Here is an 18,708-nt window from a genome sequence, read left to right as displayed (position 1 = left end):
TGACATGATGACAGCAGCTCTGAGTGATGGAGACTCAAACGGAGCATGACAGCCTGTGTGTATGGGTCTTCCCCCATCTGCCGTGACATCACTTCCAGTGATTTACTGACCCTGTCCATCGCAGGCTGCGTGGGTGCATTTTGTGCCGCGTTGATGAGACACTTAACCATCAGCAGGAAGCAATGCAAACACACGTGGGATGCAGGGAGGGGCTGTGTTAGCAGTGACATATTATTAAATATGTTATGACAAACGTTATTGACTTTGAAATACGCAGACATACAGGAAAAGGAGATAGGCCTAGAGTTTAACACGGCTTAACACAAAACGTGACATGTTAGGCACTGTTCAATGCATTATGTAATAGTGTCACATTATGTAATAACTCAATAAAATGTGAATGATGATAATGATGATAATAATAGGGTAATGTTGCAATATAAAATTATAATGTAAATTTGTAATATTTTGTCGAGTTATTACATAATGTGTCATTGCATGGTGTATAACATTATGTAATAACTAGTGTTGTGGTGCTCAAGACCTGTCTTGGGCTCAAGGCCACTTTTTTTGCGGTCTTGGTCTTGTCTCAGAATCCACTTTATTTTGAGTCAATTTTGTCTCAGTCTCAGACATAGAGGACTCCAGGTTTTAATTCAAGACCAGAAAAGACCAAGACCAAAAATTTGCTCGCAGTGCTGTGTTAAGTGATGTGAGTTAACCGAGTTAAGAAATGGGAAAGAATATAGCCACCAATGTTGAGAGCAAACATACGATGAAAATGGATGGAGTCTACACACTAGGGGTGTAACGGTTCACAAAAATCACGGTTTGGTTCGATACGACACGGTGGTGTCACGGTTCGGTATGTTTTCGATACAGCAAAAAAAAAAAGCCAGATAATTTCTTTGCTTTTTTTCACTTTTTTATTTATTAAAACATCAAAAAAGTATGATCTTGTTTTTTTCTTTTACTTTAAACAATGATGAAGCTATTCTTCACCCATCTTCTGACGTTTCTTTTTAGCAGCAAATAAAACAAAACCTCCTTTATAACCAAAACCAAAAAGCTCCTGATAAAAAAATGTAATTTAATTTTGTAGTATTTATAAACTAATAGAAAGAAAAGAACAATTTTGTTTTTATATGGAACTCAGTTTCAATCAATTTTTAAGTTTTTTTTTCCAGAAAGATGAGTGTGTCCACATTTTATCCACCACTCTCTTGCCATCACCCTCATAACTTACAGGGAAACCAAAGTGCTCCCAAACTCCAGACCTGTTGGTTATAGGAGGATCCTCTATTTCTGGTCTGATAATTGCATTAACGTTACTAGCCATTTTGCAATGAGCTAGTGCAGCAAATGCCTGACTGACTGGAGTAGTGTTTGGGGGTGGGAGGGGCAGTCAGCACGTTGCCTGTCACGTCGTTTGGGCTGCCTTGTTGAGCGTAGCAGCACTGAAAGCATTATATTTTACACACTTTATTCTTTTATTTTTTTCAAATATAACCCTCTGGAGTCTAGGGGTAGGGAACACACTTTCACTGATTGGGGCATGATCACACATTTCATTCAATATCATAAACTTAATTCATGGCAAATAAATTATTTCTTATATATTTGTTTTGGCATTAAACTCATCTTTACATAGATGCGTGTCATTGTCAGAGTGGCCCCGCAGAGATCCCTGGGCAAGCAGAGCCGGGCCTATTTAAAGGGGTCCTCATGGTCTGGGGTTCTGCTTCCTGGTTCACTGCCACCTCTCTCAGTTCCCCATCAGGGATGTTGCTGGGTGTGAGACTGAAACTCGATTTGGCTAGGTCAGCAAACAGAACCACAAAAAGCCGTTTTGAAGAGGGGTGTGTAGGGACTGCAAGAGCAGAGCTCAGAACTGTGAACTGATGTCCATTACCAGACTCAGGGGCGTTAGGGTTAGGGCCTCTGAGCCCTTAGGGTTAGGGGCTCAGGGGCCTTAGGATTAGGGGCTTGGGCCTTAGGGTTAGGGGCTCAGGGGCCTTAGGGTTACGGGCTCTGGGGTGTTAGGGTTAGGGTTAGGATTAGGGGCTCGGGCCTTAGGGTTAGGGGCTCAGGGGCCTTAGGGTTAGGGGCTCAGGGGCCTTAGGATTAGGGGCTCAGGGGCCTTAGGGTTATGGGCTCTGGGGTGTTAGGGTTAGGGTTAGGATTAGGGGCTCGGGCCTTAGCATTAGGGGCTCAGGGGCCTTAGGGTTATGGGCTCTGGGGTGTTAGGGTTAGGGTTAGGATTAGGGGCCCGGGCTTTAGGGTTAGGGGCTCAGGGGCCTTAGGACTAGGGGCTCAGGGGCCTTAGGGTTACGGGCTCTGGGGTGTTAGGGTTAGGGTTAGGATTAGGGGCTCGGGCCTTAGGGTTAGGGGCTCAGGGGCCTTAGGATTAGGGGCTCAGGGGCCTTAGGGTTATGGGCTCTGGGGTGTTAGGGTTAGGGTTAGGATTAGGGGCTCGGGCCTTAGGGTTAGGGGCTCAGGGGCCTTACGACTAGGGCCTCAGGGGCCTTAGGGTTACGGGCTCTGGGGTGTTAGGGTTAGGGTTAGGGGCTCAGGGGCCTTAGGATTAGGGGCTCAGGGGCCTTAGGGTTATGGGCTCTGGGGTGTTAGGGTTAGAATTAGTGGCCCGGGCCTTAGGGTTAGGGGCTCAGGGGCCTTAGGACTAGGGGCTCAGGGGCCTTAGGGTTACGGGCTCTGGGTTGTTAGGGTTAGGTTTAGGGGCTCAGGGGCCTTAGGATTAGGGGCTCAGGGGCCTTAGGGTTATGGGCTCTGGGGTGTTAGGGTTAGGATTAGGGGCTCGGGCCTTAGCATTAGTGGCTCAGGGGCCTTAGGGTTATGGGCTCTGGGGTGTTAGGGTTATAGTTAGGGGCTCAGGGGCCTTAGGATTAGGGGCTCAGGGGCCTTAGGGTTATGGGCTCTGGGGTGTTAGGGTTAGAATTAGGGGCCCGGGCCTTAGGGTTAGGGGCTCAGGGGCCTTAGGACTAGGGGCTCAGGGGCCTTAGGGTTATGGGCTCTGGGGTGTTAGGGTTAGGGTTAGGGGCTCAGGGGCCTTAGGATTAGGGGCTCAGGGGCCTTAGGGTTATGGGCTCTGGGGTGTTAGGGTTAGGATTAGGGGCTCGGGCCTTAGCATTAGTGGCTCAGGGGCCTTAGGGTTATGGGCTCTGGGGTGTTAGGGTTAGGGTTAGGATTAGGGGCTCGGGCCTTAGGGTTAGGGGCTCATGGGCCTTACGACTAGGGCCTCAGGGGCCTTAGGGTTACGGGCTCTGGGGTGTTAGGGTTAGGGTTAGGATTAGGGGCTCGGGCCTTAGGGTTAGGGGCTCAGGGGCCTTAGGACTAGGGGCTCAGGGGCCTTAGGGTTACGGGCTCTGGGGTGTTAGGGTTAGGGTTAGGATTAGGGGCTCGGGCCTTAGCATTAGGGGCTCAGGGGCCTTAGGGTTACGGGCTCTGGGGTGTTAGGGTTAGGGTTAGGGGCTCAGGGGCCTTAGGATTAGGGGCTCAGGGGCCTTAGGGTTATGGGCTCTGGGGTGTTAGGGTTAGGATTAGGGGCTCGGGCCTTAGCATTAGTGGCTCAGGGGCCTTAGGGTTATGGGCTCTGGGGTGTTAGGGTTAGGGTTAGGATTAGGGGCTCGGGCCTTAGGGTTAGGGGCTCATGGGCCTTACGACTAGGGCCTCAGGGGCCTTAGGGTTACGGGCTCTGGGGTGTTAGGGTTAGGGTTAGGATTAGGGGCTCGGGCCTTAGGGTTAGGGGCTCAGGGGCCTTAGGACTAGGGGCTCAGGGGCCTTAGGGTTACGGGCTCTGGGGTGTTAGGGTTAGGGTTAGGATTAGGGGCTCGGGCCTTAGCATTAGGGGCTCAGGGGCCTTAGGGTTACGGGCTCTGGGGTGTTAGGGTTAGGGTTAGGATTAGGGGCTCGGGCCTTAGGGTTAGGGGTTCATGGGCCTTAGGACTAGGGGCTCAGGGGCTTAGGGTTACGGGCTCTGGGGTGTTAGGGTTAGGGTTAGGGTCTTCATCCCTCTCTCCTCTGCTCTACATCCCCCTCTCTCCTGGTCTTCATCCCTCTCTCCTCTGCTCTGCATTCCTCTCTCTACTGGTCTTCATCCCTCTCTCCTCTGCTCTACATACCTCTCTCTCGTGGTCATCATCCCTCTCTCCCCTGGTTTATATCTTCAACCCTCACTCCCCTGGTCTTCCTCCCTCGCTCCTCTCTGCAGCTGTGGCACTTGCCAGGCCTGTGGGCCCTTGCCTCTCTGCCTTCTCATCGTTTTTCACCCTATGACACCTTCAGATTCTGGCCATCTTCTTCCGTCCCTGCAGTTGTGTTTTATAGTAATGGGAGGGAAGAGTATTAATATGTCTGAGATGTGAAAGTAGACAAGAATCTCTATCGTCTCTGCACAGAGCAGCGATGCCATGTAGCATCACACCAGTCAGCAGCACAGCACATACCCTATGCACAGACAAGGACACTACCTACAGAGACACGCATGGACACTCACAGAAATACACAGTATACAAAGAAGTGGGAGACCTGGAGTATATGCACAGTATTCCTGCAAAATGGTAACAGTGCAAAATATCAATGAAGCGCAAATTGCAGAGTGAATTCTAACCAGATCCATGGATCCTGTTCAGCACTGGTGTGAAACCACTGGAAATGGTCGTGAGAGCTCTTCTGCTGACTGGAAGTGTGATGTGTGGTCGATGCTAGCAGCAACATTGCAGGCAAACTGTGGACAGTGGAGGTGAGGATGTGTCAGTGTTTTATCTTATTAGAAGTGGTCACGGGTGCTCAGTCCTTTCTGAGCAAGATAAGATGAGATAATACAGAACTTCACTGGTCCCAGCGAGGGGAAATTTCTTTCTCCAGCATCACAGAAGGGTGAGATACAATAAAGGGCAGCATGGACGGCCATGTGCAGGTCTTACTGTTTGTCCAGGGCTTGTTGGCCTTCTGACATTTCACATAAAGGGAAGGGAGCCCTTTAAACAGGCGGAGGAGTGAGGTTGTCTGGAAACTATCTGGAGCAGCCATGGATGCTCAAGTCCTCTCAAGCTCTTCTGCTGACTGGAAGTGTGATGTGTGATGCACGCTAGTGACAACGTTGCAGGCTGTGGGCAGTGGTGGTGAGGATGAGCATCAGAAACATGCCACATGTGTGAGGTTGTTCTAAGATGCTTAGTTCCATGTTTTCATTTCTGTTTATTTTCTAATTCGGTCTTGTGTGGAGCCGTTGACAGATCTGATACTCTCTCCCATTCTTTCAAACTCTAACAAAGAAGTTGAAAATTTGGGGGTCTGTTGATACCAAGCCACGGTCAGGTCGACTAACTAAGATCTAAGTCATAACTGGCAGGAATATTTGTCGGGATCCAAAGCAAAACCCACAATCCACTTCAGCTGAAATAGAGGCTTCTCTGCAAAAAAGTGGTGTTGCTCTTTCAAGATGCACAATAAGGAGACACTTAATGAGCTGTGTGGTCGAGTTGCAAGACAAAAGTTCTTACTGTAGCTTTGCCTCAAAACAGCCACTTACATTGTACCAAACAGCTTCTAGACAAGCTGCAAAACTTCTGGAACAAAGTTATTTGGAGTGAAGAGGCCAAAACTAAACTTCAATGTCACAACCATAAACTGTTTGGATTGGACCCAACAAGGCCAATGAGCAAAAGCAGAACAAGAACTAAGGGAATGCAAACTTTTAAACAGGCCCATCTCATTATTATCCTTGCTGCTATATTTCATTTAATGATTGTGCTATTTTGTTATGCCTTATAATTTAATCTGAATCCCATTCAAAATAAATGAAATGTGTTTTGCATGATCATTCATGTTTTCTTTAAAGAGTGGTACACATCTCACACATTCTGACAGGGTATGTAAACTTATGAGCACAACTATTGGCTTTGGTTTTAGGTCTTGCACACCTATTGTGTCCCTCTCGGCCTGCCGTAGGGCCTGTTCAGGCCGCTGTGTCACTGTCTGCAGCCAGAATACCACACAGCAGTGGATGGTGATGTTTAAAGTGGGTAAAGCACAGTGTTGACACTTGGAACTTTGACCAAAAAAAGTATTTTTTTTTTACTTAACTTATTTAACTTATTTGTAAATTCTGCCCTCCTTTCTTTTTGTAAGAAATGATCTATTATCCTGTCACAGCATGAGTGCTGCTCAAGCGATTTGACCATTTCAAAACATACAGGCAGCTTAGTTAGCAAGTTAACTACAAAACTAGATAAAAGGCACTGAAATGAAACAAATGATCAAACTCAGAACTCAATGATAATGACTTTACAATATTTACAAATGCCAATGGCAAAAGATGACATTCACACTGATACATTGGCAATTAAATCCTTTTGCCAGTGTTATGGGGTGGCAGTGCTTCCTGTGTCGTCTTATAGCAATTGCTGGTGATACCAAACTGTTCTGCAGTAGGTTAAAATGTTCTCTGCACTGCTGCCTGCCTCACAAACCTGCACTGGAGTCCATCAGCCACAAAGGGCCTTCATCTGTAGGCTGTTTGACGTGCAGAGGTCAATATGAGACTCCCAGCATGAAAATTACAGCTTAATCAAAGGCTGACATGGGTTTGTCCAGTTTGATTGACCTGGACACTGTCACACTGAGAACAGGAGGACCAAGTAAACCGGAAATGGTGGTGAGAGCTCTTCTGCTGACTGGCAGTGTGATGTGTGATGCACACTAGCGGCAACATTGCAGGCTGTTGGCAGTGGTGGTGAGGATGTGTCAGTATTTTATCTTATCAGAAGTGGTCACGGGTGCTCAGTCCTTTCTGAACAAGATAAGATGAGATAAAACAGAACTTCACTGGTCCCAGCGAGGGGAAATTTCTTTCTCCAGCATCACAGAAGGGTGAGATACAATAAAGGGCAGCATGGACGACCATGTGCAGGTCTTACTGTTTGTCCAGGACTTGTTGGCCTTCTGACATTTCACATAAAGGGAAGGGAGCCCTTTAAACAGGCGGAGGAGTGAGGTTGTCTGGAAACTATCTGGAGCATCCATGAACGCTCAAGTCCTCTCAAGCTCTTCTGCTGACTGGCAGTGTGATGTGTGGTCGATGCTAGCGGCAACATTGCAGGCTGTTGGCAGTGGTGGTGAGGATGTGTCAGTATTTTATCTTATCAGAAGTGGTCACGGGTGCTCAGTCCTTTCTGAACAAGATAAGATGAGATAAAACAGAACTTCACTGGTCCCAGCGAGGGGAAATTTCTTTCTCCAGCATCACAGAAGGGCGAGATACAATAAAGGGCAGCATGGACGACCATGTGCAGGTCTTACTGTTTGTCCAGGACTTGTTGGCCTTCTGACATTTCACATAAAGGGAAGGGAGCCCTTTAAACAGGCGGAGGAGTGAGGTTGTCTGGAAACTATCTGGAGCAGCCATGGATGCTCAAGTCCTCTGAAGCTCTTCTGCTGACTGGCAGTGTGATGTGTGATGCACGCTTGCAGCAGCGTTGCAGGCATGGTGCAAGATGGATAGTTCCCTCTTTTGTTTTCCGTTTTTTAAAACTTGGTTGGTCTCTTCACATTATGAGCCGTTGACAGATAGTACCGGCTCCCTTTCTTACTATTTATCAGGTTAACGTGCACTGTGCTGCCTTTCAGCTTTAGGTCTTAGGTCTGTAGATACAAAAATTCTAGCTAAACCGCGTGCAACCAGGTTAGACTCAGTACTACCATGAATTTCAGAAGCCCTGACTGCCAGCTGGTTCATTAGAGGAAGGCTCCTGCCGATTCGGGACCGAAGGCTCCTGCCGATTCGGGACCGAAGGCCCCTGCCGGTGCAGGACCTACCACAACGATTGGGTGCTCCACGGATTGTGAATTTGATTTTCTCAGGTTTCAACAATGACAGCACATCACTCAGCCGAGAGGGACAATAGGTGTGCAAGACCTAAAACCAAAGCCAATACGGTCCACGTTACCCTGATACAGTTGTGCTCATAAGTTCAAAAACCCTGGTAGAATTCGTAAGATGTGCACCATTCTTTAAAGAAAATGAGTGATCATGCAAAACACACGTCACATGATGTCAATGATCAGCTGACATGATCAGTCTTTTTCGTCTCAAGAAAGAAACAAATCGATTCACAAACGTGCGCGTAGAAATCTGCATCAGCTCGGAGTAAAGGGTAGAGTTGCCAGCTTCTATACTGTTTAGGTTTAGTATTAAATGAGATATCGAGAGTATTCTGGCTGAGTACTGTGTAGCAATGATAGATTGAATAAGAGCTTTATCCATTATGAAGTCATCTATATGGTTGTAGGTTCGGGTTCCATGTGAGAAAAAGGAATGTGAACCTCCAGGGATCAATGTCACAATGTTGCTCCACAAAGGAAGTAAAGGGTTTGAGACATTTTACATTGTGAGCGGGGCCTAGATCTGTCAAGCAAGGGGTTAAGAATGCAGGTTAGATCCCCACCCAAGTGCATGGGTATCTAAAGGGGGAAAGGAGGAAGTTGTTTAGCCCGCCGGTGCTAAGAGAAATGATCCTCAGTGCTGCCATCTCCCCCTAGCCAAGTTAGCCACGTTAGCATGTTAGCCATGTTAATGAGTCAGATATCCTCAGTGTGGGCGGCACAGTGGTGCAGTGGTTAGCAGTGTCGCCTCACAGCAAGAAGGTCCTGGGTTTGATCTGGGTGTCTTTCTGTGTGGAGTTTGCATGTTCTTCCCATGCATGCGTGGGTTTCCTCCGGGTGCTCTGGTTTCCTCCCGCAGTCCAAAGACATGTAGATTAGGTTAACTGGCTACTCTAAATTTCCCATGGGTGTGACTGTGAGTGTGTGTGAGTGGCGGCCTGCCCAGGGTTTACCCTGCCTCTCGCCTGAAGATGCTGGGATTGGCTCCAGCTTCCCCACAACCCAGATGGATTAAGCGGTATAGATAATGGATGAATGGCTGGATATCCTCAGTGTTTCCAGGAAAAGGGCTGCCATCTCCGTGTTGCCCCCATGTGGTTACATTAAGTATTCCGATAGACAGATTAATAACATGACCAGCAGATGGCGCACCTTCACAACAAATGCATCAAAATTCATATTGTACGTGTCTTTCTGGGTCATGAAAATGAACCTGAAATTCGAAATTGTCTCTATATCCTTATTATACTTAATGGATACCACTGCAAAGAGGCTCTGGTCCAAGTGCCTGTAAATGAAATTACAGTGTGAGTGCAGTGGACAGTGGACCTAATACCAAGCGTTGGTCCCAGGAGTCCATAAGGGGGGAAACACTATGTCCTGCGACCTTCTGCCAGGGAATCTTCACCCCTTAAATTAGAGCCAGGATTTGAGGGATGACCAGCAGTTAGGGAGTGAGCTTCCAAACATCTGAGAAATGGCAGGATATAGCCCCCACCCCCACCCCCAAGAAAATGCCTTCATGCAATCTGAGTCAGTCTAGCAGCAGTGAGCTGACGTGTGATCCCTAACTCCTAGGGTCCACCTCATTGTCTCAGTAACTTAACAAATGCAGCCATGTGACAGTGGTCTGGAGGGGAACTCGCACTGGACAGCACAGATGATGCCTCACCGAGCAGCGTGGGGGTCTAACTGGCTTGGATTTCCTCTAGCACTGGGGGAAAACACAGTTCACTGATTATGTGTAAAAACATCAAGGGCCAGATGTTTTTGTCCAATGCAGCATACAGTTGAGAGGGCAGAGTCTGACAGTCCCTGGAGCGGCTCGGGGTTAAGGACGTTGCTCAGGGCTCCAACGGTGACATCACACTGCCGGCCCTGGGGTTTGAATTGGCAGCTTTCTGATCACAGAAGGCACCGTAACCTCAAGTCAAGTCAAGTGTGTGAAACGGTGTCACTGAAAACCACGTCCAGCAGAACAGTGTAAAAATGCCGGTTTTCCACATGCTGCATTTCGGAAGAGGCACAGCAGTGATCTCCTGCGTCTGAGGGCAGCGTCTCAGTGTTTATTCCCCCCCCCCCCCTGCCCAGGTGCCTGCCCCTCTGCCCATCTCTGGAGTCCCTAGACCTGTCGGGGAACCCCGGTGTGACGGAGGCTGGGTGCACTGAGGGACTCGGGGCAAATGCTGGCCTTCCTTGACCTGCAGGGTAGGACTGACCCACGCCGACTCCACACTGACCTCACGCCGACCTGAGACGTGGTCCTGCTCAGACAGAGTCGTATTGTGTAGGAAGTGTCGTCATGGAAACACAAACCCATGTGGTGTTGGTGTGCATGTTGTGTGTCTGTTCATTTTCTGCTGTGGTTGAGAAGCTGTTGCTTTAATGCTAATTTTGGGCTGTACCTGTCATCATCTGGAGGTTCTGATATGAGCCATTTGCTCCATCTTGGTTTGAGGGTTGTTGGGTGGGGGTCCTCTCTTGTCAATCGACCACTAGCCCCGGTGACCGTGGTCCTGCTGCGCTATTGACCTCGGGTCCACAGTAACACTTAGGCCCAGTCTCTCATCCCACGAGTCGCACGCTTGGTTGCGATTCCTTGCCGGTGTAGCCTGCTCAGTTTGCATGCACTGTCCCCCCCAGGTTGCTCAGTGTGGCGGCCCTGTGACACGGGGACAGAGGATGGCCTGTCCTCCTGTGTACGGGAGCTCCGGCTCTGTTCCCGCCGGCTGGAGAAGCTCGATCGGCAGGCTCTGCTGCACAGCCTGGGTGTGCTGGAGGAGGCTGTCCTCTCCCGAAACTCCCTGTGCCTGATCAGGACTTCCCCTGCCCTGTGACGCCGCACCCGCCCCCCAGGAAGACCAGACACCTGCTCCACCAGCTTCTGAAGATCTATCAGATGGATGCTTTCCCTGGAGCCCTTGGCGTTAAGGACTATATTTATTATGTACTGATTTGTGTGTGTCTGTGTGTTTGTGTGTGTGTGTGTCTGTGTGTTTGTGTGTGTGTGTGTGTCCACCCTTTGTGTGTGTGTGTGTGTAGGGTGATGTAGAGCTATAAGTGTGGGGTTTCTGAATTGTTATGGATGTCTCGTGCCCTTTAAAAAAATCACTTGGATCTGTCCGTAAGTGTGATGGACCTGAATTAATGGTGCATATTAAAACCATGGAAGTTTTCATCCTTTCTGTTGGATCCCAGTTTTTCTGCTGCCCTAATTGACTGAGACTCCTTCAGCTAAGCGAGTGGGATGTGTGTAAATGCAGCAGCACCCAGTGCCACCTGAGTGCCGACGCTGCCGCAGGGAGGTGAAAGTTAATATCACAGGACCATTGTTTTTTTTTTAATGCTGCTTACTTTTATTTATTTTTATTTTTTTTAAACTTTGCATGACATTTTGAATAGAAGCTGACATCTGTGTCTGGCCTTCAGATGCATCTCAGGAATCCTTCTGCAGGTTACCTTTAAAAGCAAACAGCACACAAGTTCACAGGTTAGCGTACAATCGAGTTCATACCTGAAGACCCCCCTCTACCTACATTTTAATCGTGTCTCCATACGCAGGACATTAAGTGCTACCTGTGAGCAGGGGTGTTTAAATTGGCTTCATTCACTACCCCACTAAACAGACATTTGTATTTAAATGATGTCCCCCCTCCCGCCCCGTATCAAACTCTGCCTGTGAGGTGCACTTACTCTCATACTTACTGTGACTCAAGTCTCATACTTGCAGGCTTTGACAATTTGGCAGATAAGAGGCGCGTCGTCATTCGTCCTCGACATCAGTCTTACCAGCGTATTAAGCACGCTGTTGACGAATCTCTGGCACGCACATGAATCTGGGAAAAACTCACACACATCATGTAGGAGTTTTCGGATAAGTCCCTGAAGAAAAAGTTTCAGAAAACACTGTTCAGTGTCATGAATATAATTGACTCCTTGATTATGCTTGGCTTTCAGATGTCTGTATGTATCGATCATTTTCAAAATGTCCTATGTAAATATCCAGAGCATCTATTTAATGCACAAGTGCGTCAGCTGGGACGCTGATGCCCCCTTTGCCTCTGGGGTCCTTCACCGGTTCAAAAAGGCCAATGGAGGGGGGAGTCATTACCGGGTTTTTATCGCTCCCCAAGCCGTGCTCTACTGTCACCACAATCCATTTGCAAGCAAGGCAGAGGTCCAGACCCTGCTCCTCCAGCAGAGCCTCCAGCTCCTGAAGGTCTTTGATGGTCTGGGGCGGGCGGGTGGATGAGCCGGGAAAAGTTAGTTAACCACAGAAACATGATAGACCCGCATCGTCAGAATTAACATACAGAATGAATTTTTCATCATTTTTATTATGATACGCCTGTCCGTGGCTTAACATCTAGAATGTAAAGGAGAATGGATCCATTAGTCAATTATCTCCAAGCAGTGTGATGGAGAGGCTGCAGTGTGAATGTATTCACTTTGCAGGGTGATGACTGGAGTATTAAGGTATTATTAATATTAAGGTAATAAATGTGCTTCACCGCTCACCTCGTTGAAGTTCTGAAAGTACACCTCGCGGTACTCCCAGCGGTCCACGATGGCTGTAGGGATGCAAGAGCATCAAAATCAGAAGGAGTGAAGAGAGGACGTGTAAGCATGCTGTCATTAAGAATCAGCAGTAACGTAACTCAGAGTCATACCTGATTCCGCCAAAGCGCTGAGGAAGAGGACACCGGCGAGGATGCGGATGCAGGTCATTGTCATAAACCCTTTAGAAGCGTCGTCTGTGCGCGGTGTAGAAACGGACCTATTTAAAGGTGGGGGCTTCCTCTCTGTGCTGGAGTGTAAGCCCTCCCAGCTATGCATTGCGGGGGGCGGGGGCTGAGCACCTGCCGCTTTTGCCCGAACAATTGAAAATGCCTCCCATTAGAGCAATTTTACAGAGGGGATGCAGGTGCCCCCAGTTGAGTCCTTGCCCCCGAAAAAAAAAATTGTGCAGCCCTGACTAAACACTTTTCACACGTCCGCAGATTTACTTCATCGCTTTCATATGGCTCTTGCTTTGTGACTGATCTCATTCTAATCCTATTTTTGCTGGTAGCACACAGTGGAGTCAATCATCTGAACAAGTGTGACAGACTGCAGCCAGTGATTCTCAAATAAATGTGAAGAAATTTCTGATTCAGGTTCAGGCTTGATGAACTGGAGATCTCAGCATATGAATATAACTCTCCACCCTGGTGGTTCCCCATGGCTGGAAGCCACCAGAGAAAGCCCTCACCACCCCTCTGTGCCATGCATGTAATATCAAATATGCCCAACATTATTATTTTCACAAAGGATGACTGGTAAAATATGGTCACACAGCTGTCATGTTAGGTCCAAAGGTACATGCTACGTCAAGCTGAAGGGTCCAGCAGTGATATGATTTCTCTTCCAGCCGTGGGATATGAACCAACAACCTCCTAAAGTGCTCAGTAAATTTAAGGTAAACTGTAAGCACATTAGTGTCTGTGTATCTGTACAGCTTCTCTCCCATGCTAGCATTTACAGAGGCTCTCACTGCCCTTGTCTTCATCTCTATCTCCTCTGCTATACATCCCTCACTCCCCTGGTCTTCCTCCCTCGCTCCTCTCTGTGGCTGTGGCACTTGGCAGGCCTGTGGGCCTTTGGCTGAATGGCGGTACATGGCAGGCCTGTGGGCCTTTGGCTGAATGGCGGTACATGGCAGGCCTGTGGGTCTTTGCCTGAGCTGTGGCACTTGGCAGGCCTTTCCTGGTCTTCATCCCTCTCTCCCCTGGTCTAGATCTTCATCCCTCACTCCCCTGGTCTTCCTCCCTCGCTCCTCCCTGCAGTTGTGGCACTTGGCAGGCCTGTGGGCCTTTGCCTCTCCACCTTCTCATCGTTTTTCACACTGAAACCTTCAGATTTCGGCCATCTTCTTCAGTCCCTGCAGTTGTCATTTATAGTAATGGGAGGGAAGAGTATTAATATGTCTGAGATGTGAAAGTAGACAAGAATCTCTATTGTCTCTGCACAGAGCAGCGATGCCGTGTAGCATCACACCAGTCAGCAGCACAGCACATACCCTATGCACAGACAAAGACACTACCTACAGAGACACGCATGGACACTCACAGAAATACACAGTATACAAAGAAGTGGGAGACCTGGAGTATATGCACAGTATTCCTGCAAAATGGTAACAGTGCAAAATATCAAAGAAGCGCAAATTGCAGAGTTAATTCTAACCAGATCCATGGATCCTGTTCAGCACTGGTGTGAAACCACTGGAAATGGTCGTGAGAGTTCTTCTGCTGACTGGAAGTGTGATGTGTGATGCACGCTAGCAGCAGCGTTGCAGGCTGTGGGCAGTGGTGGTGAGGATGAGCATCAGAAACATGCCACATGTGTGAGGTTGTTCTAAGATGGTTAGTTCCATCTTTTGTTTTCGTTTTGTTTTTTTTTTATTCAGTCTTCTTGTGTGGAGCCGTTGACAGATCTTATACTCTCATCCATTCTTTCAAACTCTAAAAAAGAAGTTGAAAATTTGGGGGTCTGTTGATACCAAGCCACGGTCAGGTCGACTAACCAAGATCTCAGCCACAACTGGCAGGAATAGTTGTCGGGATCCAAAGCAAAACCCACAATCCACTTCAGCTGAAATAGAGGCTTCTCTGCAAAAAAGTGGTGTTGCTCTTTCAAGATGCACAATAAGGAGGCACTTAATGAGCTGTGTGGTTGAGTTGCAAGACAAAAGTTCTTACTGTAGCTTTGCCTCAAAACAACTTACAATGTGCCGAACAGCTTCTAGACAAGCCGCAAAACTTCTGGAACAAAGTCATTTGGAGTGAAGAGGCCAAAACTAAACTTCAATGTCACAACCATAAACTGTTTGGATTGGACCCAACAAGGCCAATGAGCAAAAGCAGAACAAGAACTAAGGGAATGCAAACTTTTAAACAGGCCCATCTCATTATTATCCTTGCTGCTATATTTCATTTAATGATTGTGCTATTTTGTTATGCCTTATAATTTAATCTGAATCCCATTCAAAATAAATTAAATGTGTTTTGCATGATCATTCATGTTTTCTTTAAAGAGTGGTACACATCTCACACATTCTGACAGGGTATGTAAACTTATGAGCACAACTATTGGCTTTGGTTTTAGGTCTTGCACACCTATTATGTCCCTCTCGGCCTGCCGTAGGGCCTGTTCAGGCCGCTGTGTCACTGTCTGCAGCCAGAATACCACACAGCAGTGGATGGTGATGTTTAAAGTGGGTGAAGCACAGTGTTGACACTTGGAACTTTGACCAAAAAATGAAATCCTTTTCTTATTTAACCTTGCTATGGTGTTAGTTTTCTGTTCCTATATCTTATGTTAGACGGGTCGGTGCCGACCCGTGTCTTAAATCAGCCATAAAATACCCTCAAAACAATAATTTATCATCCAATTTGTTTCTTACCTCTTGATTGCCTTGTTAAGCTTCCTTATCCATGAAAAGATTGGTTGTAATTGTCGTGTTGATTGAGGGGTATCGAGGGTTTATTTAAGCTGGCGGGGTGCCGTTGGTTGGATTATAATTGAATGTTTTTTTCCCTGTTTGTTATGGTTTGATTGTTAATTAACAAATCTCCCTTCCCAGCACCAAGAACATCTCGATTGCTAATTTACGGGTTAGTAATGGGTGCTGGGCGGGGATAGGCTGTGTTTTATTATAAATTAGGTGGGGTATGGAGGAGAGGGAGGACCCAACTGCACACGGGGTATGGAATGAGCTCGCTGGACAAGTGCTCGTGAGCGGCTACGGACAAGGCTTCTACCTTCGGAGGCGGCGGGATTGGAGATCGGACAGGCGGTCGCTGTGTCCCGCCAGCGCAGGATAAGGTGCCAGTGGCCGGACGGGGGGGTGACGTCGGGATCGTCTGTGTTCTCAAGCACCACCGTTCCGGGAAAGTTCTGGCTGTATTGTAAATCCCAAGTGAAGCTTCAAGCCGCGGTGTACGGAGCCTGCAATTGGGCACGGACTGGAACCTTGGAAAGCTGGATTTTCTGTCTTCCTGCTTCCCCTGAAGACGACGTAGGACGCTGATGACGCCATCGCCGTAGGGGGGGAATGCCGGTATTGACTTTCGCTGGGTTGTTAGCAACTGGACATGAGTTTGTATGAATCGAGGTTGGTTTAGGGGCGGATCCGGGTCTGTGTTTTTATGTACTGGTCAGAGGGGCCTGCCGACCAGTACATGATGTGGTACTCTACGCTGGATTTAGCCAGTGGCTACTGGCAGGTGGAAGTTCATCCCCAGGATAAGGAGAAGACTGCCTTTACGACACCCAAGGGCCTCTACCAGTGGGAACGGATGCCGTTTGGTCTTTGCAATGCACCTGCTACCTTCCAGCGCCTGATGCAGAGGTGTTTGGGGGGGCAGGTGAATGACTTCCTGTTGATCTACAGTATTTGGGTGATGTTATTGTTTATTCAGGTGATTTTAGATACACATCTGCAGCACCATGAACAGGTTTTTGAGCGTTTGGGGCACCATGGCTTGAAGTTGCATCCACAGAAATGCAAGCTGTTTCAACGGGAGGTGAAGTACTTGGGCGGATCCGGGTCTGTGTTTTTATGTACTGGTCGGAGGGGCCTGCCGACCAGTACTAAGTTTTATTTATTTGCTTTATGTGGGGAAAGGGGCGGGGGAAGTTTCCACTAAGGGGGCGTGTGTGGCTGCCACCGCTATGGTCACCTGTCTGTAACTGGGTGTGTGGTTTGATACTAATCTAAGGTTTTGGGAGGTGTGGTATACTTGCATGTGTACGCCAGATTGCTGTGATGGGTTGTACTTATTTGCTGTGTAATGTGATCATTCGCATGGTAATTCGGGAGTGTTGAATCTGTGGGGGTGTACTCAGTGGAAAAGGTGTACGTAGGGCATGTCCTCTCCCTCCCCGTTGCGGTGTTTGATATTGTGCTTCCCCCGTATATTAAGTGAAGTCTCTTGTCTTTAATAAAAGATTGTATCGTTTGCTTATCCTGTTGTATTGTCTGAGGCTCGGGTGGGTAGTTAACGGCGGGGGGGGGGGGGGGGTGTCGCTAGTGACGCGACATAATATTTTTGGTGTGGCTTTCTGGACCTTTCTTTTGACAGCATAACTGTCATTTTCAATAAAAAATAAATGCTAAAATTAACCTCAGCAGAATTATATAAGTAGATGAATTCGTCTTATCTTGCCTTACATGTCTGGCATGCCTTGCCTAGTGAATTTTTAAAAAGAATAATTTTGGTTAAATAGTGGTTCCTGATGCAGTACACAAATCTATGTGGTGCTTTTATGCATTTTAAACTCCCTAAACTCATCATAAACTTACAGACCCTGGCAGAATTTATAAAATATTTGGAAAAAATGACTGATCGTGCAGAAAAGTTCTCTTTTATTTAGGGTCAGTAGTCAGGCAAAGCAATTTATTATTATCACATTATTGTGTGTCCCCTTTAAGTCATAATGGTAACAGAAATCACCCGAATGGGCCCTGATACAAACGTTAACATGTCGTCACATGTTGGACCTGACAATATACAAACAAGCTGACAAAAGCAGGTTAAAAATAAGGGTAGTTGAAGGTAAGTATCCACACCTGTGATTTCTCTTGAAATCAGTATCTGTGTGTCTGTGTGTAAATAGTCGATTTAAATTAATACTGGGCTGTTCTGACTTTGCTAGGTACTGAGCTATGGGGAAATCAAAAGAACTGTCAAAGGCACTTGGCAGGCCTCTCCTGGTCTTCATCCCTCTCTCCTCCGGTCTACATCTACATCCCTCTCTCTCCTGGTCTTCCTCCTTCTCTCCTCTCTGCAGCTGTGGCACTTGGCAGGCCTCTCCTGGTCTTCATCCCTCTCTCTTCTGTTCTACATCCCTCTATCTACTGGTCTTCATCCCTCTCTCCCCCAGTCTAGATCTTCATCCCTCACTCCCCTGGTCTTCCTCCCTCGCTCCTCCCTGCAGTTGTGGCACTTGGCAGGTCTGTGGGCCTTTGCCTTTCCGCCTTCTCATCGTTTTTCACACTGTGAGACCTTCAGATTCCGGCCATCTCACCCCATCAGCTTTCTTCAGTCCCTGCAGTCATCATTTATAGTAATGGGAGGGAAGAGTATTAATATGTCTGAGACTTGAAAGTAGACAAGAATCTCTATTGTCTCTGCACAGAGCAGCGATGCCGTGTAGCATCACACCAGTCAGCAGCACAGCACATACCCTATGCACAGACAAGGACACTACCTACAGAGACACGCATGGACACTCACAGAAATACACAGTATACAAAGAAGTGGGAGACCTGGAGTATATGCACAGTATTCCTGCAAAATGGTAACAGTGCAAAATATCAAAGAAGCGCAAATTGCAGAGTGAATTCTAACCAGATCCATGGATCCTGTTCAGCACTGGTGTGAAACCACTGGAAATGGTCGTGAGAGCTCTTCTGCTGACTGGAAGTGTGATGTGTGGTGGATGCTAGCAGCAACAGGCTGCTGGCAGTGATGGTGAGGATGTGTCAGTATTTTATCTTATCAGAAGTGGTCACGGGTGCTCAGTCCTTTCTGAACAAGATAAGATGAGATAATACAGAACTTCACTGGTCCCAGCGAGGGGAAATTTCTTTCTCCAGCATCACAGAAGGGTGAGATACAATAAAGGGCAGCATGGACGACCATGTGCAGGTCTTACTGTTTGTCCAGGACTTGTTGGCCTTCTGACATTTCACATAAAGGGAAGGGAGCCCTTTAAACAGGCGGAGGAGTGAGGTTGTCTGGAAACTATCTGGAGCAGCCATGG

General features: G+C 47.7%; 1 long non-coding RNA gene across 1 annotated transcript; it reads left to right on the top strand.

Annotated features, from left to right (window-relative positions):
• Positions 1–9,996: 9,996 nt before the first annotated feature.
• Positions 9,997–11,080, top strand: LOC140578365 (uncharacterized). Its single transcript, XR_011982511.1, has 2 exons — positions 9,997–10,110; positions 10,546–11,080. It is a non-coding gene; the product is annotated as an uncharacterized lncRNA (long non-coding RNA).
• Positions 11,081–18,708: the final 7,628 nt, after the last annotated feature.

The sequence above is a fragment of the Paramormyrops kingsleyae genome, chromosome 14 (assembly GCF_048594095.1).
Source record: "Paramormyrops kingsleyae isolate MSU_618 chromosome 14, PKINGS_0.4, whole genome shotgun sequence".
In the NCBI taxonomy this organism is placed as follows: domain Eukaryota; kingdom Metazoa; phylum Chordata; class Actinopteri; order Osteoglossiformes; family Mormyridae; genus Paramormyrops; species Paramormyrops kingsleyae.
The sequence above is the reverse complement of the archived record's forward strand: the minus strand, read 5'-3'. Positions and strand labels throughout refer to the sequence as shown.